Source organism: Arvicanthis niloticus, chromosome 1 (genome assembly GCF_011762505.2).
Source record: "Arvicanthis niloticus isolate mArvNil1 chromosome 1, mArvNil1.pat.X, whole genome shotgun sequence".
NCBI classification, from domain to species: domain Eukaryota; kingdom Metazoa; phylum Chordata; class Mammalia; order Rodentia; family Muridae; genus Arvicanthis; species Arvicanthis niloticus.
In genome coordinates, this window is record NC_047658.1 from 62,811,987 (window position 1) to 62,836,330 (window position 24,344).

The 24,344-nt window shown below is 39.9% G+C and overlaps 1 pseudogene; it reads left to right on the forward strand.

The window, feature by feature from the left end:
• The first annotated feature begins 267 nt into the window (after positions 1 to 267).
• LOC117711473 (lysosomal Pro-X carboxypeptidase-like) lies at positions 268 to 24,313 on the forward strand (annotated as a pseudogene).
• The last annotated feature ends 31 nt before the right edge of the window (positions 24,314 to 24,344 follow it).

Sequence of the window (24,344 nt, forward strand, 5' to 3'; positions counted from 1 at the left end):
CCTGAACCAATCCCATAGAGCTCTGCTCCTTCTCTTCAGACCTTGCAGTCTGGTGGTGTAAGACACACATGTGAGTTCCTGCTGCAGCAGGTGCAGGAGTTCTTTGCAGCTCTCTGGTGTTGAGGGGAGATGGCCAGCGCTGCTGGGCTGGGGCATGCAGGGGAGGGTTGTGTGAGCTGGGTGTGGCTGGACCTGGGATATGTGGCAAGAGTGAGCATGTCCCTGAAAGAGAAGGTGGGGTCTTAGGAACACAGGTATCAGGGTAACATGTCCATGATCCCCACAGGTAGCTCCTCTAATTCCTTATAGATTGGTCAGAATAACCAAGGCAATTTGAAGTTTCTATGCCTCGTTAGGAAATAGTAACATTAAACACCTACAACATTCATGAGGCTTTTAATCCAGGCTAAACTGACTGACCAATTAGTGCTGTCTGCCTTGGATGCTTTCTTAGGAAGGATTCAGAGGGCACCGTCCAGTCAAAGGGAAAGAGGCAGCGAATGACTAGAGAGGAGCCAGCAGTGTGAACTAAGAAAGTCCAGTGGCCTTGGTGACTGCTCTGCATTACAGTCTGTATTTCAGTCTTGGCTGTGCCACCTGTGTGAGCACTGAACCTTGTGTCTCAGTAAAGCCACAGTGCCTGATTGTTGTTTATTGTGCTAATTAAGTGAATGATTACATGTGCGGTTAGAACAGTATTTGACACATTGCAAGCAGTAATTGATAACAGGCGCTGTTAGCTACTGTTGATTTCTAATATGTAAGATTAAAATCCCAAGGGGGTTTAGTGTGTGTATCAGAAGAGGTGGCATCTGTAGTGCATGGACAACCAAAGGCTAGCTTTTACGTTTTGTTTCTCTTTTGAGATGGGCCCATTGTCCTCGGCTCAGGCTCATATGGACATTGTTACTGCGTTGTATAGGTTGGCCTTGTACTAGGAGTTGGCAAAACCTTCTTTCTCTATCTCTTCTGCGGAGAATACAGGTGCTGTCACCATACCTGCATACAGAACCCATTTTCATTTGTTGCACTTAAGATTGTATTGGGATGTACAAAAGTGGAACAAGGATCACATATCTGTGGAAGACACATAAATTGCACAGTGTTTCAGAGAAATCTTTCTGGTCTAGCTTAATATCTAGTTCATATGCTCTGCAAAGGTTCAATGTAACTTTTTTTTTTTTTTTAACATTCTAGTTTTACGTACAGATTTGTGAACTCTTTCTAGGGGTGGCTGAGAAGTTGAAAGCTTTGCTGGTGTGTGCTGAGCATCGATACAATGGGGAGTCCTTTCTCTTTGGTCAGGCCTCATTTAACATAAGTACACATTTTTCAAGGCTGTCCTTTTAGGGAGGATAGGACAGGGTCTCATGTATCCCAGGGTGTCCTGTCTTCACCTTCAAGTGCTAAGATTACAGGTGTGCAGCAGACAACGTGTGTGGTTTCATGTGGTTTTGAGATGGAACCCAGGGCTTCATACTTCACAGGCAACCACTCTTTCAACAGAGCTATATCCCCCAACACTGTACATTTCCCTTCCCTCCCTCCCTCCCTCCCTCCCTTCCTTCCTTTCTCCTCCTTTTTATTGCTCTGAGACAAGAGTGGGATTACATAGCTCGTTCTAGCCATAAACTCATGATTCTTCTTTGTTAGTCTCCTAAGTACTGGAATTACAGGTGTGTGCAACTGTTACCAGTCACACACCTTCTTTTGCTCATCTGGATGGTAGTCACAGGTGGAATAAGAAGGCTGGTTTCTGGAAGACTGTATTTTCCTTCAGTGTTGGAGAGCAGCGAGTTATGGGAATAGCCAGGCAGAAGCTGTAGCAAGTAGCAACTGCTATTGTGACAGAACCTGGATAGCTTTGGGTTTTGGGACCTTTAGCTCTATGGGTCACAGTCCCCATGCAGAGCTTGGGGAATGGGGTGCTTGAATTTTGGCAGCAGTTGGTGTAGACGCTCCCATCCTAGAGTCTAAGGCCATTGGCCTGGAAGACTCGATGGCTGTCTGAATGTTTCAGATGACCAGGTCCTGAAACTCTGGGGTAAAGGGGATGCAGGAGGGGAGGGGCACATGCCTATCAGTGTCCTGTGTATTCTTTACTCTCTGGATCCCTGTGGCTTCCTTAGCTCAGGAACTCTGACCTAGGGCCTGAACTTTCCTCAGTTATGCAGACAGCTCACACCTCCTCTCTGCTGTGTAGTCTGACAGCCTAAAACTCCAAAGTCCTTTCAGGCCACTCCCTCCATCTTCCCTCGATGTCAACAGATCTTGGAGGTTGGCAATTGTTTTAGTTCCTTTTCTTCCTTTGTTTGTTTATTTGTTTCTTTTTTAAAAAAGTTGTGTGTGTGTGTGTGTGTGTAAGTGGTGGAGAAAAAAAAAAAAAAAAAAAAAACAAACCCAGTCTCTGTCCTGTAGAATTGGAGACCACCAGGCAAGGAGGAGAGTTACAATTTTAGGGTCAGAGACACGGCAGCAATTTCTAAAAGTGTCTCAGACACACTGCAGTGACAATTCTATAACGTTACTTTTATTTCAGAAACAAAGTTATCCTTCAAACCTCATAAACCCATTGACATCCACCCACAAAACCAGACCTGAACTTGTAAAAGTTGCAGGCTTGGGAAGGCTACCTGCAGGGACACTTGGGTGCCTGTGTTTTTTCTCTGCAGACCAACATCAAGGACACAGAACATTTGATGGCTAAACCACTGCCATGTAAGCAAGCAGACAAAGAACTATAGCTTGACAATTCTCCTTGGTGCTCTTGAGAAACTTCTGCACAACATCTCACTCAGAAGAACTGGTCCGGTTAAGTGAGCTCAAACCCTGGGGTGCTCAGAGGCTTGAGATCAGCAGGAGTTGAGCCCCTCCCTACCCATTTCTTTACCTGCTCTGTGACACAAAACCACGACACCCCGCTGAGAGGATTGTGCAACACCTTGAGTCCTTTCATGCAAATAGGACATCACTAACATCTCAAACAGAGCCAATAGAAAACACCTACCCCCAAATCCCACCCCACCCCTCAATGTTTAATAGAGTCCCTATCCAAGTGGAACTAAGCACAGAAATTATTTCATTAAGGATCATAGGAGGCTGGCTTTTTACTGAGCTGTAACACTTGGGGAAGAGTTCTTTCTCCTGAAGCATTCAGCACTGGACCTTGGACCCGTGTGGCTGGCCAGGCTCATTCTGCCGCTGCCTCTGCCCCTGCCCTTGCTCAAGGGACCTTGGCTACCTGCCTGAAGCAGGCTGCCCAAACCTCTTCACTTCTCTTCTAAGAACAGTAACACTTTTAGCATTCCTGGCAGAACCAGATCCCCATGGAACCTATTCACCCTGGCTCTGCTTCGCCTTCTGGGCAGACACCAATGGCAACACACCTCAACTGTTTTATGTTTGTGACAAAGAAAACAAAGGAGGCTTAAAGATTTAAACTAAAAAATATAAACCACACCAAGTAGTTGTTTAAATTTCTTGGCAAAATCAGAACTGTGGCAACAGAGTTCATGTGGTAAAAATTCTTAAGTAGGTCATGTTTTGTCTGCTGCAGGAAAGTTGTGTTTAGAGATGTGCTTGGTATTGTTTTTGTATTGCATTCTTCAGCAAACAGAGGAGGTGGGGGGAGGGAGGGAAGGAGGGAAGGAGGGAAGGAAAGAGAGAGAGAGAGAGAGAGAGAGAGAGAGAGAGAGAGAGATTGATTACATTCGATACAAAATGTATGATGTTCTACAAACTTAAATCACTTTTTGTGAGCTCTTGGAAGCACCACACCCTGTCCTTTGAGTAGGCAATTTTGACTAAACTTTCTGGAAATTCTATTTGGAAGAAAGCATACAAGACTCAAGTTCTGTTCTGGACACAAGCTGTGCCTAAGCTTTGATGGCTTGAGCATTTACACCTATGTTCACCTTGTCAGCCCTCAGGATTCTAAGCACTTGAACTTCCTGACATCAGAACAAGCACTGGCTGATTTTGCAGAGTTAATCAGACATCTGAAGAGAATAATCCTGGGAGCTGATGATCAACCTGTCATTGCCATCAGGGCCTCTTATGGTGGCTTGCTTGCAGCTTGGTTCAGGAAGAAATGTCCTCATTTACTAGTTGGGTAGGTGCGTTTATGCCAGACACGAGCATGAGCAAGATCCAAACAAACTCAGAAACTTGTTCAGAGAAAAAGCATGTTTCCTGCTGTTGTATAGATGCTTCTGGATTCTCATTAACAGCTGTGTTATTTTCCAATCATCTTGTTAAAGCTCAGTTTCCATTTTATTTTTTCCGAAACCATTTTTAATGTGTATTTTTATTTGCTTTTTTGTAGTTTTTTTATTAGTTCTTGTTATTGAATAACAATATTTTATTAGTTCTTGTTAGTTTGTTATTGAATCTTCTGTACAATGTATTTTCCATATTTTCACCCTTCTTTCCCAACTCCTCCCAGATTCATGCCTTCTTCCCCAGTTACGAAACTTTGTGTGTCCTCTTCTTCCTCTTCCTGCTCTTCTTCCTCCTCCTCCCTTACACTTATCAAGTCCAATTTGTACTGCCCATATACATACTCTTGGATATGTGACTGTCTACTGGAGCGTGGTTGACCTACCAGTGGCCACATTACTCAAAACAATGGACTCTCCCTCTCCTAGTAACTGTCCACTGGGAGTTAATGATGGGACCTCAGGCCACACCCCCTCTCCATGCTAAGATATTTCTTTTGCCTGGCTTGAGCTTGTTGTGTTGAAACTTAGGTGAGTTATAGTTTCTTCCTTCCGTTTTATTTCCCTGACCATTTAGAGCTTTTGCAGCTTCTGCTCATCTCTGACAGTTTGAGGATTTGATTTCCTGGAGTGTGTTTATGAAGATTGTAACTGAAGATTTTAGGAAAAGCAGGGTAAAATGTTGAGAGAACATCCACAGGTCTTGGGGTGCCATTAACCAACTTTCAAATACAGGTTTTTACCTAAAAGAATGGTTTTACATTTTTAAATTGAATTTCATTTATTCAATACTTTCACTTAATTAAAAAGTCTTTTATGTATATGGGTACATATAAAATATGCCTGCATGCATATTTCTGTATCATCTGTGTCCCTGATGTCCACAGAGGTCAGAAGAGGGCGTCTGATTCCCTGGAACTGGAGTTACGCATTGTTGTGAGGTACCACGTAGGTACTGGGAATCAAACCCGTGTCCTCTGGAAGAGCATCCACTGCTCTTAACTGTTGAGCCATCTTTTCAGCACTGCCCTCACTTTTTAAAGCACACATTTTATTAAAGCATAATATAAAATTTGAAAATAAGAGATATCAAAATGCATAGGCCGATGAGTTGCTTGATATAATTATCATCCACATCACTAGAGAACATCATCAGGCTCTCAGAAATCTGATGGCGTTCTTAGACACACTGACACGCTTGTCTGATGGCGTTCTTAGACACACTGACACGCTTGTCTGATGGCGTTCTTAGACACACTGACACGCTCGCACAGCCCAGCATATCGTCCTCGTGCCTTCAGCTCAGCTCGATTTTACAGGTTCTTGAATTTTCAGCAATTGGAATTTTTTTACATATATATATATATATATATATGTGTGTGTGTGTGTGTGTGTGTGTGTGTGTGTGTGTATGTAGTATATGCATATTATATATATATAAATATAAATATATATATTTATATACTGGAGTTTTATTTTGTTTAGCATCTTTGTTCAATGTTCTATGTTAGCTGTATCTATTTGTTTTAATTGGTTGCTTATTCATATTGTTCTATAGTATTCTTATTTATTTATTTATTTCAAGTTAAATAAATATGAAATATTTTAAATTAAAATGAAACATAATAAAGAATACTAATTTTGGTAAGTCCTACAACAATGACGTCCCACTTATCTGTCATGGAATGATCAAACTTCATTAAAGCATTTTGTTGAATGCTGCAAAAATTCTTGGTGAAGTGGCATAGAAAGTTGTATTTTCTACAATGCACAGTGAAGAAGAAGAAGAGATTTGTGGAGGCTTCTGCTGACTAGCATTTTTCAGGTAACAGCAATGTCATTCTGTCTACAGGCAGTGTTCTATCATGGCTTACCAGAGTCTTTCGCTAAACTTTTACCAGAGTTTAGTACCTCCCTGAACTCTGAGGACATCCAACATCTGAAAGACTGGATCTTGGAGTCCTGGATGAACCTGGCCATGGTGAACTACCCATACCTGGCCAACCTTTTAAAGCCTTTGCCTTCTTGGCCTATCAAGGTAATAGGACAATTTCTTGTCTCATTTACAAACTACTTTTTGGCTTTTCTCAGAGGATGACATACTGATGATGTAGGGGCTCTGTGGAGCCAGCAATTCTGAGTTGGCATTCTCTGATAATGTTACCTTGGATGTTTTAAATATCCTTTATTAGACTTAGCTTCCTCTTCTGAGAATTGAGGATAAAAAGCATCAATTATTGCATGAGACCAGTGGTTGCTGTTAATAGAATAGTTGCTGTGTACCGAATCCTGGGCTGCACTTTGTACACATGGCTTATCCAATTTTGTGATCTATGTATCATGCCTAAATGTATGTAACACATGGAAGAAACTTCATAAATGGCCATTTTATCACAGTGCTATAGTTATTCAGTAAGGTGCTAAACATTGTAAATGCTTTATGCATGAAGGGTGATCGAAACGCCGAGCACCAGATTGAGAAAGGATATCTATCTTGTAGGTGTTACTGGGCAGGCGTGGCTCCAAGCTGCCACTTATTCCTGAGCATCTTGGATGATGGCTACCTCCTTGAGTTGCCCCATTTTTGTCCCATATGCCTCAGACAGACATCAATAGTTGCAAATCCTTACCCTAAGATAATAGTTACCAAATCTGAATTTATGGTCCCGAGAAATAGAAAGACATTGATTTTAGGTTCTATAGATGCATGAACCCTTTGCAAACTTAAATTATCTTTATAATTTTAGAGATTCTTTTGTTGTCCACATCATTTATCGTATATGTTCTTTTAACTATTCTCCCACTAAGAATAAAGTTTTTAAAAGCAAAGGACAATTATGTTCTGAAGATCTTTTTGACTCCACAGCTAGAATGAGTGCTGGAAATGAAAATTTAATCGGTTACATGAAAAAAGCTCTTTCAACTGTCACACTGAACTACTAAAACTACACCTTGCTTAAAACTTTTTAATTAAAATAAAATAAGTTTACTTGTTCTCAGAGTTATTTTTCTTTTATGTATAAAGTGAACATCTTGCACATAACAGTCTGGAAACTAACATGTATTCAATTAAGCTGGACGTTGATAATACAAAGTTATTATTATTATTATTAATTATTAATTATTTTGAGACAGACAAAGCTCACTTTGTAGCTTAGGGTGGTCTAGAACTGTCCACCCTACACAAAAACTACTTGTCTTCCTTTGGCTTGAGAGCTGCCTATTGCCAGTTTCTTCTCTTCCCACAGTTAGCTAAACATTTAATTTTCGCCGACTCTTTCTCACTGCGCCTCTATCCTGAACTCAGCCTCGGCTCTCTCTGCTCTCTGCTCATTCTGTCTCTCCTTTCTTGACCCTATCTGTCCTCACAGCCCACTAATCCCTGGAACACTACCCAGCTGGGGACCGCTCTTTCACTTGGATGGTTCCATTTAGCCAGAACTCCTCCTCCTTCTGATGCACTTCCTCCTCTGTAAAGGGCTGACAGTCAGCAGATCTTTTCTGAGTCTGTAACTCAGGCTTAGCGCGGTGAGATAACCTGGTTGTGAGAGAAAACCGGTTATTTCCAATTCGATCTGTCCCATGTACATCTCTAGAGTATCCTTGAGCAGTGACTAAATGCATTTTCCACGTCAGTTCAGCTAGCATTCTCTCTAATTTGTCTGTGCACATCGTCTCTATTTGCTTTTGTTTACTGTTAACAGAAGCTGCAACAGTCATGCAGAAATAATCATGGACTTGGCCGGCAGAACACAGGGAGGAAGGGTAAAGAGAAATAGAAAACCTCTGTCATTTGACAGTTCAGGGCACATTAAAAATCACGATGCCTCTTTGTAGCTTAAAAACCACTTTAAAAGAAGGCTGCAGTTCCTTAAATTTTGTAGTCTTTCTTTTAGCTGATAGCAAGTTCAATATTTTCATAGTTTTAGCTTAGTCTCATGAGCATGCAAATACACACGGTGAAGTAGTAAGACATAAAAGGGAAAATCTCTTCCGTTTGTCTTGGCGTTTGATAATATATGCACCCTCTCTGGGTGGTTTAAGCGGTTTAGATGCTTTCTATGAAAAGAGAGCTTTTACTGACAAAACTAATGTGATTATCTGAGGCAGTGTGAGAGGGATGTCGGAGCCTTAGAGAAAGAGAATCTGGTCTAAAAGCTGAATGTATCGGTTTAATCCTTCTTCTAATGGAGGGATGGAGGCACGGTACTCTGGAGAGAAGATTGGCCTTTTTGTTTTTTAAGACTATCGTCTTCCTTTTTAAGAATCGTATCTTTGCCTTACCTCCCTTTTCTTTTATTCAAACGCTTATCCTCCCGGGCACAGGCACCTAAGGCTTTCATGCAAACCGTTATCCTTACTTTCTTGCCAATAAGTTAGCAGAAAGGGCAGGATACAATGAGGTGCAGACCTGATCAGTCTAACATTGCAGGGACGTTCTACTTTCTACATCTCTTGTATTTTGGCAACAAAGTAGCTTCGTAGACCAGGCTAGGCTGGTTTATCCTCCCCAGAGCTAAGGTTTGTTCCAATCTACCTAGCTTCTACACTATTTCTGTATTTTTTAAAAAATTCAATGTGTATTGGTATTTATCCTGCATGAATGTTTGTGTGAGGGAGTTGGATCCACTGGAAGTTGAGTTACAGACATTTGTAAGCTGCCATGTGGGTGCTGGGAATTGAACCTGGGTCCTTTGGAAAAGCAGCCAATGTTCTTAATCGCAGAGTCGTCTCTCCAGCCCCTATTAAAAACTAGAATTATTAAAATGGACTTCCAATGCTTTTTAAAAATTTCTCTTAGATTTATTCTTATGTGTATGTTTTTTTTTTTTTGTCTGCATGCCTGTATGTGTGCCGTGCACATACTTGATGTCCAAAGAATTCAGAACAGAGCATCAGATCTTCACAAACTAGAGTTAGGGACAGTTGTGCGCCACCATGTGAGTGCTAGAAAACAAACCCAGGTCCTCTGCAAGAGCAACGAATGTTCTTAATGCTAAGCCACCTTTCTGGTCTCTCTCTTCAAGTGTTTCTTGAGTGAGTGAGAGCTTTTATTAGGAAACAGAAAGTAAATTAATTCTATTTGAGTCAAGTGGCTAGTACTGAGTGTCCTCTCAATTTACTATTTTAGTTTCTTTTAAACTATTGCAAACATATTTAAATTTATACTGTAAAAATGACTCTCAAGTTTATATTTTATTAAAAACGAACTCAAAATGTATAAAGACAACTAAACAATTAAAACCCATATTTTCGTGATGACAATTATAAAAGCTGTGCATGCCGACCCAGGCTTGTATGTAATCTTAGCTGCCTGAGAGGCTGGAATGAGAAGACTGCAAGTTTGAAGGCAGCTTGGGCAATTTGGTGAATGATTCTCTTTCTCTCTCTGTTTTCACACACACACACACACACACACACACACACACACACACCACGAACGTGCACGCAAGTGCATTCGCACACGCATATGCACAAGTGCAAACACTCCAAACAAAACTAATAACTCACAAATTAAGGAGCATGATGCAGAGAAGTTTTGTGTGTTAAGTTCCCCTCCCCCATAAGAAGAGTTTGTTGTGTCTTTTATAGTCTTTTCCAGCTTGCTTTCTCATTAGATCACACCCCTCCCCCCTAGCCCTGGAAATAACTAACACTGACTGATTTGTTGGCTAATATTTGCAAAATGTCAAGATTAAGTTGAAGTATCACATGAGGTTGTACCAAAGTGACTTATAAATGTGACAGCTTCGTATGGTCCACCATTGACTTAATACTTACGTTTGTTAGGCACATTACACATCTGATTACAGAGTGTGTGGCTACCTCCTCTTGAGCCACTGCACTTTTGAGTAGTCAATGGAGAGTGCAGAGGTTGTGTGTAACCTTACCACAGCAGTGCTTTTTGAAGCTTTGGGCATTCTAAGTAGATCACATCTAAGGAGACTAGATTTCCTTTCTTTATAAAAAGGCAGCTTGACAGGGTCTAGTGAAGGCCTTACAATGTTTGTTTCCTATGAACCAATAATTCCTGCAAGAAGTTATCTTGAAGTTATTAAAGATAAAGATTTAGCTATAGCCGTATACAGGTGTAATAATAAAAGGTTACAATGTTTCAAATGACCAATCTTAAGGTTTTCTCTGGTTCTCAGCTTCCAGCCTCACTGCTCCTCTGGGAATTGTTTTACAATGGTGAGTGCCCTTCTGAAGGGTTGCTGGTCACAACTGAACCCAGCCCTCCCAGGAGCATCTGCCTTCAGAAAGGCAGCGGGTCCCGGACTGCTTCTAATTTGGTCATGGAATTCCTATCAGCAGATCAAATCTCTGCCTGTGATGTTCTGGGGCTGCAGAAACCTATGTATTGTTATCTGGTGCCAGCCTCCAGCCACGTTTGTGTCTTTTAGGAGACAATAACTGTTCTTTGTAGAGATGGCTATTCATGGAGACTCCTTTTCTTTCCTCAACAGAGGCCCAGTGTTCCTGCTTTAAGAGGGGGTCTAATGCCAGAGTGTGAGTCATACCCACTTGTTTTAGGTTCTTGTACACCGGCTCCTCTTTTTCTCTTGCCTAGCTTCGTCATCCGCTGGCCTCACCCACCACATTGCTTGAAAAGAATACTTTCTTCTGCATCTACTCTGTAGTTCTCTGCTGACCTCAGGAAGAGATGAGTCTGCTGAAGGTGTCCTGATTCAGAAAGGCAGTTGTTGATGATGGGTGGTCCAGTACATCCCATGATCGGCTCTTAGCCTCCCTACTGCTTGGTTATTTGTAACTGCTAAACACCTTAGGGGTGCTTTCTGAGAAAACTGCTCTTTAAATGTTAAGTAACTTGAGTTTCCACGAATAATTAAAGAGTTTTCAGAATAATGAATCATGGTTTTGACTTTTAACTTTCCTCAGCTGGCTTTTTCTTTGACTTTAGGAGCAACAGGTTTGTACTTCCAGTTTAACTCAAATCTGTTTCCTTATGTACCTCTTGAGCATGTTACAGTGTATATTTATGATCTTACAGGTATTTTTCTTTTAAAAATTTACATTTATCTATCTATCTATCTATCTATCTATCTATCTATCTATTTATTTATTACTGTTTGTGTGCGTGTGCATGTGCACACACATGTGAGCATGTGTGTGTATGCATGTGAGCATGTGTATTTGTGAGTGTGTGCATGTGTGTGTGTGGTGTCTGTGTGTGTATGGTATGGCATGATTCTGAAAGTCAACCTGTAGGAGTTGGTTCTCTCTTTCTACCTCGTGGGTCCTTCAGATCTTCAGACGTTACAGTAAATAGCTTTATCCAACTGGTTTTTGTTGTTGTTGTTGTTGTTTGCATTTGACCTCATAGTTTTGTTGTTTGTTATTGTTGTTTGGTTTGTTTGTTTTTGTAAGTCAAGGTCTCACTGTGAAGCTCTAGCTGTCTTGGAATTTACTGTGTAGACCGGGCTGGCCTCAAACTGACAGAGGTCCATCTGCCTCTGCCTCCTTAGTGCTGGGATTAAAGCTGTGTCTCATTATACCTGGTTCTCAGTTTTTTGGATATTGTACTTTGTGATTTTTCTCACATTCAGGATTTCTAAAACTACAAGTCATCTCACTCAGAAGGAGCAGACAGTGGGTCCCTGGATCAAGCTGATTACCTAGACAGGCTGTATTAGTGAGATCTGGGTACAATAGAGAAACTCTGCCTCAATGAATTAGATGAAGGGGGGCTTAGGAAGACTCTTGATGTCAACCTTCAGCCTACACAAATGTGCTTGCATATTCCGCATGGATGTGTGCCTCACACATATGCGAATACATACACATATAGCATGAAAGAAGAGGCAGTTCTCCATATTTGCTAATACATGTCTTAAAGTTGATTGTCCAAGAACATGAAGTATCAATTAATAGTCCATAGAAAAATTGTCATGAATGGGCTGAGGGAATGATTCATTTGGCAAAATGAATTGTTTTATAAGCATGAAGACCCAAGTTTTATCCCCAGAAACCGTGCAAAAATGCTGTGTTTGTGCTTATAATCCCAGGGCTGGCAAAGCAGAGGCAGGGGGAGCTCTAGGATAGTCTTGCTTGACTGATGAGCCCCAGGACAATAGGACCCTATTTCAAAGAAAGTGAAAGTGTTCTTGAGTATGGAACCTGAGGTAAGCCTTTGGTACACATGAGAATGCATGAACACACACACACACACACACACACACACACACACACACACACACACAGAGAGAGAGAGAGAGAGAGAGAGAGAGAGAGAGAGAGAGAGAGCCAAGGAGAGACACAGGTTTTTCCCTTTAATTTATTTTCTTTGCTAGTCCTAGGCAGCATGGTGAGGAGGGCAGGATACTTCCTTTCTCATTGCCTTCCTTTCTTGACCAGGGATGTGTTTCTAGCCCAGGCTTGGACCTCCAACAGGTCCTCTCTTTGAGGCAGAAGAATGGGAGTTCTTCCTTTCTGCCTTCTTCTCTTGACTAGTCTATTTTTTTTATATCAGATTTGCCTACTTTCTCTATTTTTTTCCATATGCAGTGGGAAATCCCATCAAAGTGTTAACAGGGTATGATGTGGATGGAGTGGTGGCTTTGCCATTGGAACTGTTCATAGTTTCACAAGAAGCACTTTCCTATGCGTATAGCACAGTGTAGAGCATGTCTCTTTAGGAAGTAGAGATCCATAGGAATAGATCTCAGTTTTACCCTTTGCTAGCTAGTGAACTGGAACAAAAGTGATTTAACCTTACATTTAGTTTCTTCTAGGCAAAGTAGTATGTAATAATCTGCCTGGTAGGGTAGGTGATTTTGAGAATGAGATGATGTATTGGTTATAGACTCAAGGCTTAATAATCAGTAGGCTTTGTAATGACTCAGCTATGATTCTGTTGCTTGTGAATTTTCTCTAATGTTTTATTATGAAATATTTCAAATATACAGAAAAGTTGAAAAGCATTGGCTAGTGAACACTCATAAACTTAACCTGAATATGTTAGGGAAGGACTCTGTCACTGAGCTACATCTCTAGCCCTAACCTCCCAGGTTTTATAAATAATATGTAAGTATACTTGACTTATGACAAGCATATTTACCTAGCAACCTTTTTATTCATCTTATTGTAGTACATTTTAAGGTAAGTTATAGACATCTCCCCCTTAGTGATTAAAGTTTTGTATTATCAACTAGAGTTCAACATAGTTTATGATGCTTATCACGACCATCACCACCACCACCACCACCACCACCACCATCACCATCATCATCATCATTGTTATTTTTGAGGCAGGTTATCAATATGTAGCCCTAGCTGTCCTGGACCTCACTATATAGACCAAGGCTGGCCTTAAAGTCATAATGATACACCTGCCTCTGCTTCCCAAGTGCTAGGAATAAAGGTGTGTACTTTTGCACATGAGCCTAGTTTATAATGAGTTTTAAATAATTTAATTTAAAATATAGATTAATAGACTTCATTATGACATATTCATGCATACCTCATTTTGGTTGTTCTTTCTCCCTCTCTTTCCCTATATCTCCCTGTCTTCCATCCTTGCTTGTACCCTTCTGCCCCCACCCCCAGGTTCTAGGGTCTAGTTATATATCATGATTATTTTCTGAGGAAGGAGAAATTTACATATAGCAGAATTCACCGATTTTTGGGTAGTGTTGATTATGTAAGTCTGTCTCCTATGAAGATATGAAATATTTCTGCTTGGAAAGTTTCCCACCCATCTTTTGGGCTGTCTCCATTTTGACTCCTAACCCAAAGTATTGCCTGTGATTTTTAGAGTTAGAATTTGGACACTTATTATAGGCTGATGACAGAAGGTTTTGTGAGCTGTGTGGTGGCATGATATGTCTCTGATCATGCCACAGATGTTGGAACTAGAAACCTGTTTCCCTCACAATAATATTTTCCTGTAAAAACATAGCCCTTCCATAAAAATACAAAGGAGTGTATGGGCAAAATAGGAAAGCAGTGGTGAGGAGACAAATTTTGCTTGAAATACCAAAATGAAATCCAATACTTAGTATGCTAATTAAAAACAGTCCTTCATTCAGCAAACATTTAGTTATCTGAGACCTTCCTAAGCACTATAGGAGACATTGTAGAATCAAATGAGTACAGATAGCATTATAGGGGTTGTGATAAAAATAGAAACAGAGTATAGTAGAGCACCAAGGAGGGCACAGTTTGTCTCTTTCAGCCTTGGAAACAGATAAGGAAGAGCTCAGAGAGGAGGGGATATTTGAGTTGGGTATTCTAAAGACTGAGATGGCCAGCCTTCATATAATTAAAGAGTGAGAAGAGAGATTTGAAGATGAGCAAGGGAGTGAAGGAGTGTTGTGGGCATGTTTTTCCTAAACTGGAAAGGCTATATAGATTAAGCTTGAGTGGTAAGTAGGTAAGGCTTTGCACGACATGTGGATGTCTGCATTATTTCTGCAGTGCAGGGAAAATTTAAAAGGTTTATTTGTTTATGATGTTTGTTTAGGAATACTATACTCAAGAGACTGAAAAACTTAAGAAATGAAGTTAGATTTGCTTTTGGTTGTTCTGGAAGTCACTGTAGAGTCTAGTCTGGCTTCATACCATACTTCTATCTCTACCTCTAATGTACTGGTGTTATAGGCATATGTAATCATGTCTAGCTTCAGTTAGATGTTTAACAGTGTTTTATGATCAACTTATAATTGCATTTCTTTTTTGTGTTATTGAACTATAATTTTATGTTTTTTGACTCTTCCTCTGTTTATCTTTCCAAAATGACAGGTAGTGTATCTGACAAATCCCTATATGTCTGACTCCCTGCTGGTTCAGAACATTTATGAAGCCATGAATGTGTATTATAATTACTCAGGCCAATCCAGAAGTACTAATATTTCTGAAACAACCTTTGGCAATTTGGGATCCTGGGTTTGGGGCTATCAGGTAATCATGTATGACTCCTGGGGCAGTCTTTGCCCTTTGCTGGTACAGTTGTGCTGCAACAGAGATCAGACAAGAGTTTGTCACCTAACTTGCATTCATGTCTATATGCTGTTGCATTATACCATGAGACTACCAATGAGTTTTTCATTCTCTCATCCATTCACCAGACACACAGTGAGTGCTTATCATTGATCAAGCTCTCTTCATGCTTCAAATATAAAGTCACAAATAACATGATCTCACCAGCAAATAATGAAAAAGATAAGTATATTAGCACTGTAGTAGACCTTTCTAAGTCCTGGAAAGGAGGCATTATATGAATAGGTGGAAGAAGTGAAATCTAAGTTGACTTTCTCTGTGTCACAATTCTTTTATCTGCAGAATAAGACTAATAATGGTGATGGTGGTGGTGATGATGATGATGATGTTTTTCTCCTAAGGTTGTCTTGGGGATTAAATATGATCATAGATGTGAAAGAATGGTCCTTGCAAAGAAAGGAACATACATTCCTCAATTCCGTGACCTTTAAGCCATGTCTTTCTACTAGAAATAAGGAGTTTTGCGACAGGGATATGAAGGGGGCAGAAATCAAGCTTGGTTACAAGCTCAGACCCTGTCTTTTCTACTCACCAGCAGAGTGATCTTTGATAACTCATCTCTTCATTCCTTTTCCTGGCTTGCTTTCAGAACTTCAGGGAAATAATCATTCTTTTTTTTGTATTAATGGTATTGATGACATATTTGAACCCATGTGTGAGATTTAGAAAAGTATTCTGATGACTGTAGTAAATAGTAGTGGGGTGTGAGGCCACACCCTTCCTGGATCACTACCACATATGGAGGCAAAAACATCCATTCATACTCAAACATCATTTTCAGGTGAGTTCTGCTGGTCCCTAAAGGAACTTTGGTTGTTGGGGACCCTTGCAGAATGGCTTAGAGAATAGACTTAGGAAAGGAAGTAAAGCAATGTACAATACACTAACGAGCTCATTAAGCTTTCCTATTAAAATCTCTCCAGCAAGAATCAAAACATGAATGTTTGTCCTCATTTGTTGTTATTATGGCTAGTAACTGCCTCAGTTAGGGTTTCCATTGCCAGGAAAAGACACCATGACCAAGACAACTCTTATAAAAAAAAAAGGCAAACAATTAATTCAGGCTGGCTTACAGTTTCAGAGGTTCAGTCCATCATCATCATGGCAGAAAGCATGGTAGCTTGAAGGCAGATATGGTTCAGGAGAAGGAGATGAGAGTTCCATATCTTGATCAGAAGGTAGCCAGAAGGAGGACCCCTCTTCTGCATTGGGTGGAGCTTAGCACTAGAAGCCTTCAAAGCCTGCCTACACAGTGACATACTTCCTTCAACAAGCCACACCTCTTAATAGTGCCACTTCCCATGGGCCAAGGGTATTCAAACAACCACAGTAACTATAGCAGTACTATTCCATATTGTTTTAACAGATACTTTTAAAGTGCCTACTCTATTTTCTTCCATGTCCTATAAGATGTAAGGCACTTTAAACAAATTACCCGGAAGCTTCCCAACTAGTTTCAGAAGTAGTTGGTGATAGCTCTTCTTTGATTCAGGGAGACACTGAGAACCATTGCATTGAGACATTTGCAGAAGTCCAACTAGGTAGCTGTAAAGGGAGCTTTTTTCCTTGGCCTGCATGCCTACATACCCATTTGTTGTTCATTGTCAGTGCTTCTGAGATGTAACACATTTGATACAGAGTTAACCTAGTCAGCATCAGAGTTAACTGAGTTGGCTCCATGTATATGTAACTGACTCTTGAGATCATGTCTTTCATGTCTGGCTAGGTTGTTAACTATTTAGCTGGCAACCAGTTAATTAAAACATTCACCAAGGGCTGAGAACATAACTCAGTAGTAAGAGTGCTTGTTTGTTGTGCATGAGGTTGCATTTCATGCCTAGTACTGGGAAAATAGTTTCGGAAATCTTTGAATGCCAACACATACATCTTCATTAGTGCTGTGGTGGAATTCTTTTTACTCTCTCTTAAACAAGAGTCAGATTGGGCTCTCTGTACACACACCCAGTGGTTTCTAACAATAAGAAGTGCTGAAGGTTGCTGCCAGCCTCACTGTGATTTCAGACTCAATGCTATTTTTCAACCCAACAGATACCTGTTTCCAAATAAAAGATGAGACTTTATGGCCGAAAACAGATAGCTTCTTTTGGCTTAATTTTTAAAAATTGTGTTTCTCATCTTCAGTTGGACTCTTCAAAACTATACTATTTCGTTCAGATGTGTAAAGAGATTGTTGGAAATTAGGAACATTGGAAGATCCTTGAACATTGAAAAGGTATCTGTACTAGCCTCTGGGTCTGGCTTCATCATTAGTTCTGCTGTCATGAAATATCCAAGACTGGGTAATTTATAAACAGTGTAAACTTATTTATCACAGTTGTGTCAGTGGAAATCTAAAATGAAGGTTCTGACAGGTTCTGACAGGTTCTGTATCTGGTGAAGGCATGGTCTCAGTTTCTAAGATGGCACCTTGAAGCCTGTAGTCAAGTGTGGCAAAAGGCAGAAGAGTGGAAAGGGACCAAACCTAGTTTCTTCTAGCCATGTATGTTTGTTTGATTGAGACAGTATTTCACTATGTAGCTCTGGCTGGCCTGGAACTCACAATGTAGACCAGCCTAGCTTCTAACTCATCGAGATCCACCTGTTTCTGTCTCCCAAGTGCTGGGATGAAAGGAGTATGTCATCACATCTGATTTGTTTCAATCTTTTGATGATAATCCCAATGTAAGTCAATCACTTCCCCAAAGGAGACACCTCTTGTTACTTTTACTAGGTGAAGTTCTCACACAGGTATGCCAAGCATTGAGACTCTAGGGTCATCTCTATTCTACCAGAGGAGATACAATGTCAGTTTGATTTTGCTCCTGGAAATTATCTTTAGGGATAATTTATATGATTCTTCTAACATTTAAGACTTTAAGCTTGTAACATAAAGACCGTATAAAAAGCCAAAGACTACATTTAATAAAGTTGAATCTTTATTCTTTGTCTGAATGTTTAATATATGAGTTTTGGTCAAATACAATCTTCTTTCTAATTGGTTTCAACTACTGCAGATAACTCTTTTAATTATGTTTGCCTGTTTATACTATTCAAAATTGTCATGAGCATTGTCTTCATTTTCAGGAGAAGTGGGGCAGATTTTATGAGAGACATTTCAGAACTAGAGCAGAAGTCAATGGGTCATCATAGCTCAATATAAAGAGTGGCTTTCTCAGAGAGTTGCAAAAAAGTTAAAGGAGCTTGTCTCAAATGAAATGACTTGTGTCATCTGATGCTCAGTTTTGCCATATGAAAAATAAGAAAAGCAGTAACACGTCAGAGCTGTTGTCATGTTTAAATGAGTTAATTCAAGCTAGACCTGGCAGTGCAGGTCTTTTGTCCCTGCCACTCAGGAGGTTAAGGCAGCAGGTTTGTCTACTTAGCAACTTAGTGAGACTCCATTTCAGAAAATAATAAAACTAAATAAAAGTTAATCCAGCAAATTACTAAGCACTCAGACTCAAATCTGGAAAATACATGTGTGTAAAAAGTAAAATGAAGTCTACTTTCTCTCATGCACTTCACATCTGTATGGTGTTCCTATCCAGCACAGAACAGACACACAGACCCACAGACACACGTACAGACCCACAGACACACATGCAGATACACACAGACCCACATATATACATACAGACACACTCAGAGGCACATACACACATAGACACACACAGACATACTTACAGACATGCACACACAGATGCAAACACACAAACACATACAAAGACACATACAGAGACACAGACAGACAGACAGACAGACAGACAGACACACACACACACACACACACACACACACACACACACACACACACAGTTTGCTGATTGCTTTGGTCAAAAAGTTCAATTTGAAATTGTTGGACTGGAGATTTTCCAGTTAAGATTTGCAGTTAAAGAGTCAGGCGCAGCTTGGGTATCTTTTTGTTTTTCCCATAATTAAATACATGGCCTTGGGTAAATTGCTAATGTATGGAACTGAGAAATAAAAGTGACTATCAAACATAGATATTTAAATAATAAATAGATTGTTATGGAAATAACCACAGTGAGGACAGAGGTCTGATTGGTACAGTTGTCTGCTGTGCCAATGAGCCAGGTACAAGGTAGGTGCTCATAAACAGTAGTTGGGGAGCTGGCCCTAATAGTAAATAGTAGGTTTTACAGCTGTACTTTGGCAATTCCTCTCATTGCATGGTGGATTCCTTTGGTTGGTTCCTGTGTTGTAAAATGACTAACAGTGGTTCTCAGTTATTTATGTAGAGATTTAGAAGGGATCCCCATGAAGAACTAACATCATTTCTCAAGCAAATAATTATCGACAGTGATTAAACAACGAGGCTGGATGTTGGAGATTTTTATTCAGGTATGTGGAGTCTCTCGGGAAAACAGTATTTTATTTTATTTTATTTTATTTTTGGATTTCCCAATGTCTGGCATAGCTTTCACATGTCTGAACTGAGAAATACAAGTCCAGGCGCATGCTAGGTCTCTCAGCAGCTCCAAACACTGTTGCTAAGTCAGCAGGTGCTCAGAAGACCTTTTAAATCAAATGCATTTTGCTCATCACGTGGCTGCAGGGACTTTTTTGTTTTGCCAATAATGGAGCATTTCCTTTCTGGTTTAAGCCTGTCAAACTGGAGCAAAGATAAAGGCTATTTGTTCTCTCAAAAAATTCTAACCTTTATTTTCAACAAAACCAGTAAAGTGTGCTTTGGGAGTAACTTTTTTTATCCCCAAGAATGATATTAATAAGTTACACCAAAGCCTTTTCTTTTGTAAGAGGAGTATATGATGAAAAAGGAATTTAAAGTTGTATTTTTTTGTTTTTGTTTGGTTTTTTTTTATATTTTTTTATTAGATATTTTATTTACACTTCAGATGCCATCCTCTTTCCCCATTCCCCTCCCCTTAGAAAACCCCTATCCCATGCCCCCTTTCCCTGTTTGCATTTATACATTTTTTTAAAAATAATGTTAATCATAGGCTTTTTAAGTTTGGAATTGTTCAATTAGAGGTGTAACCCACTGACCAACCTAGATATAACAACTATCTTTGACTGGTGGAGATACATGAATATCTGCCTCCCTGTCTCCCCCCTCTTTCTCTCTTTCGTCACCTAGCTTCTCCTCTCCTTCTTCTTCTCCTCTTCTTACTCCTTTTCTTCCTCTCAGTACTCCTCCTACCTTAGCTCCTCCTACACATCACCCTTCCTGTTAAAATGAAACTTTTCTCTCAAAATACAATTAGAGCATAATTATGCCAATTTGTACCAGTGAGGTACAGGATAGTCCTAATACCCAGTCCATCATTTTGTTGACTAACCAGCTTAAAGTTGTATTTCAAGCAGCATTCCTGAATGCTTATTTTCTCATTCAGTTTGTGAGGGAGTTTATCTAGAAAAGGCTGATAGAATTAGTATCCTTATTAAATGTTTATGAGAAGCAATTTTGAATTTGTTTTTATGGTTTGCTTACCTCCTGAATGCATTGCCACTACCCATGCTTATAGTAGATGGTAGTAATGGTAAGAAGGGGACATTTACGTGGTGTGGTACAGACTGTGCCCTTTTCTATGTGTATTATAAATTTTGGCCTCTTAACATCTGTGTGAGAGAGACTTTTTAAATAATTTCTTTTCTATAGTATGCATAGGAACTAATGTTCCCAGAAGACGGGTACCTTAGTAAAGATTTAAAACTTATAGTGATGTTCTTCCTGCTACTTCATCCAGCAGAAAGCCCGCGTGCGCATTTGTCTTAGTCATTTATATGTACTCTGCCCTTTTGTGTCAGCAAGCACTGAAGAGCTTATGTGTTCATGAAGCATTTACTCAGAGATCCCATGGGGGACATCTGATGGAAGACAACAGAAAATCTGATACTTAATTTCTGTAAGTATTCGTTCGTATTCGTATGAGCCACATCTGGTTCTTGAAACTAGGGACAGAATAGAAAAACCTCAAATCCTCAATTTTGCAGGGCTCTAGTTTGATAGGTAATTAAACAAGTTAGTATCAACTAATATACTAAGGAGGAAGAAAAATAAATTCAGAGATGAGATGAATAAAGTCTGGGAAGGAGGGAACGTATCAGGAGTACAAGAAACACACAAACACACATATGCATACATGTACACACATGCATACATACATATACACATGCATACATACATATACACGTGCATGCACAAATATACACATATATACATACATATATAGACACACATACATACATATATGCAAATTCATTCTCACATGTACATACACATATACATACATTTATGCACATACATATATATGTGTACAATACATTCACACATATACATATACCTACATACTTGTGCACATGCATACACCTGTATATACATATGTATACATACTTATACATATGTAATAAATACATACTCATGTGTATATGCATACACATACACATGTACACATACATGCATACACTCATATATACATGCATGCATGCATGCATACATACATACATATACACACACATACATATCAGGAATACTTTGCTAAGTGATAGTTTTTGCAAAATCATCTGGCTAAGTGCAGGAGCCAGTCATGAGGTTGGTGGAGAAGGGTACCCCAGAGGCACAAGGGAGCACAAAGGCACCCTAGATTTAAGTTTCTTCAGATTCTTTCAGCAGAGGGAAGGAAATCTTTGTGGCTGGAATGTTCTTAGTGGCCAGTGAGGGAGGCACTGACTCGGATAAATTCAGAGAGGCAACACAGGCTTGGGTAAGGCAAAAGCTTACAGGTTCTAGAAACTTCTTGAGATTTTACACTGATTGAGATGGAAAAACCAGAGAACTTTGATCAGAGGAGTAACATGGACTGTTTCTGGTTTAGAGAAGAAAACAGCCTGCCAATAGAGGGAAAGGAGTGGATCAGAAAGACCATCACGGTGGCTCTTAGTAATTCACAGTAGAGGTAACGGAGACTTGGACTGCAGTGTGGCAGTCAGGTGAGAAGGGCTCAGATTCTAGATATATTTGAAGATATAGCTGATGGATCTGTTGGGGTAAACAAAGACTAGAGAACGGAAGCAAACCTGTGACCCGAGCAACTAGGAAAGTTGCCATTAATGGGGCCTAAGAAGATGAAGGGAGAAACTGGTTGGAGGTTGAGGAATATGAGCTCACTTTGGACCTGGTAGGCTTGAGATGTCTAAGTAGATGTCCATGTAAAAAATGCCTTGTAACTAGCTGAATTTTGATAATAAGGTATTTGGAAAAGCTTGGAAACACAGTATTTGGTATTTGTTAAACTTTCCATTACTGTTAAAAATGCCCGAAATAAACAGCTTAAAGAGAGAAAAGGCTCAGTTTTAAAAATTTTAATCCACGTTGGGTTAGCCTTACACTTTGGAACCCATGGCAAGGATGTAAGTGGTGGGACTAAACTATTTATCTCCTGGGGGAAGTGTTTGTGCACACAGGGTGGGCAAGGGAGAGACTACATCCTGTAATTCTCTTCAATGGCACATTCAGTGATCTAAAATTTCCCACTAGGCTCCACCTAAGCCTTCTTCTCTGGGCCTTTCAGGAAACACTTAAGATACAGACAATGATAGTGGTAAGCTGTGTGTAGAGTTTAAAGAAGGTTTTATTGAAATAATGTTTGTGTGCATTACAGGAATACTTTTATTTATCTGATAATGTGACTTTGAAAGTTTTGCATTTCAAATTGTGTTAAAATACCAGAAATATGAAGTACATGTTAAACAAAAGTCAGAACACGTGTGCTTGTGCATGCGTGCGCACACACACACACACACACACACACACACACACACACACAAGTAGTAGGTGAAGATCTTCTAAGAGGTGACACTGGAACGAGTGAGATGGCCCAGCAAGTCCAAGCACTTGCTGGCAGACCTGATGACTCTTGGAACCTGAGTTCAATTTCTGGTACCCATGTTGTGAAAGGAGGAAACCGAGTCCTGCCGATCTCCACATTCACACACGTACCCTGTGGTATGCATGAGTTCCCACACCCGTATATGACTAAATAAATATTATTAGAAAAACTGTTGAAGAGCAATATGATCTGATGCTTACATCCAGGTATTTCAGTGTAAATTTTTGCCTAAGGTGCCTGAGTTTTTATGGCTTAACCCAAAATTGTAAATTTACCTGAAGCATCATGAAGGATGTGTGTGTGTGTGTGTGTGTGTGTGTGTGTGTGTGATTGGCCTGTAGGTATATGTGAGCCACATATTATGGATTGCTGATTGATATGGGGAGAGAGCTGGGCACTTTAAAGAAGTTACAACTAAAATGGATACCATGGTAAAAGCTGTTCGTGTGGTAGCCCATTTAATGTCAAAACTTTGGTATCATTTTTTTTTCTGATGGTGAGTTTCTTAGTGTACTAATTACTAAATGAAAATTGAAATTATAGCAAGCTCAAACTAAGGAAAATACTTCTATGTATTTCTACATGCTGGCAAAAACATAGTCTCATGAACCACAAAAAGCATGTACCCTTCTGTGTCTCTTTGACATGAATATTTGAAAGCAGATTTCAAGCTTTCTAGAAAAAGTATTATGACTCAGTTTTCAGTGCACATAGACATATTTCCTGTCAACTTTCAAATGGTGCATGGAGCTAGCTGCAGGCTGACACTCAACTGAGGAACATCTGACCATGTGTGTTTATGAGACTTTTGGTGTCCTATTTTCCATGCTCCACTGTCAGGCCTTGTTCCCTCTAGTGCTTTTGGGATTCTCAGATACAGCCTTCCAAATTATTTTAAGTTTTAGGTTTGTGCATGAAGAATGGCTCTCATATTTTCTTTGAACATGGTCATAAAGAACCGACAACCTTAATTTTTCTTGTCTCCCTCCTTCAGAGCAATGGTGACCCTAGATCAATGGTTAGGAGGTGGAGATACTGAAGATTTCTCTGATACTCTGGTGACACTCAACATCCCAGAGGAGGCCCATCATTTAGATCTTCGACCCAGCACCCCCATCATCCATGTAGATAGTTAGCTCAGTGGAAGCCAGACACATGAAGCAATGAATCTCAGATTTCTATGGCAACTACAGAAGACAACCCTGAGCAATTTTTAAATATCACCATTTTTATGTTC